The sequence below is a fragment of the Leptinotarsa decemlineata genome, unplaced genomic scaffold (assembly GCF_025532065.1).
Source record: "Leptinotarsa decemlineata unplaced genomic scaffold, Ldec_3_MD MMD2_tig00026342_RagTag_RagTag, whole genome shotgun sequence".
In the NCBI taxonomy this organism is placed as follows: domain Eukaryota; kingdom Metazoa; phylum Arthropoda; class Insecta; order Coleoptera; family Chrysomelidae; genus Leptinotarsa; species Leptinotarsa decemlineata.
In genome coordinates, this window is record NW_027412695.1 from 203,957 (window position 1) to 204,691 (window position 735).

A 735-nucleotide genomic window follows, 5' to 3' on the forward strand; every position below is an offset into this window, starting at 1 on the left:
TTTCCTCCTTTTCCTCTACCAGTCATTTTGTGTAATACAAACGGAAGATTATAGAGAAAAAAAGTACGAGCGAAATACGTTATTACTACTTCGAATGCTCGAGAACAACTGAAGGCCGTCGGCGCTGGAAAGCTGGTTTTGTCTTGTTTTTGGGGGGACACGCCCACTTTCTTCGATTCAACCAATGGTAGAAGTTCCCTATCCTTATACCTGAATAAAACTGTTAACGACCGATCGTGAAGGCTCACTAATCAGTATTTGTCGTTCGACTGAGGAACTATTCGTATACGATGGCTCGTACAAAGCAAACAGCTCGCAAATCTACCGGAGGTAAAGCCCCTAGAAAACAGTTGGCTACTAAAGCCGCCCGAAAAAGCGCACCCGCTACTGGAGGAGTTAAGAAACCTCACAGATACAGACCCGGTACTGTCGCTCTTCGAGAGATTCGTCGTTACCAAAAAAGTACGGAATTATTAATCCGAAAACTACCATTCCAGAGATTAGTAAGAGAAATCGCCCAAGATTTTAAAACTGATTTGCGATTCCAAAGTTCAGCCGTTATGGCTCTACAAGAGGCTAGCGAAGCATATCTGGTGGGCCTTTTCGAAGATACCAACTTGTGCGCTATACACGCTAAGCGTGTTACTATTATGCCAAAGGATATTCAATTGGCTAGACGAATCCGCGGAGAACGTGCTTAATAAAATCGAATAGTACGACGAAGTAATGAAAGAA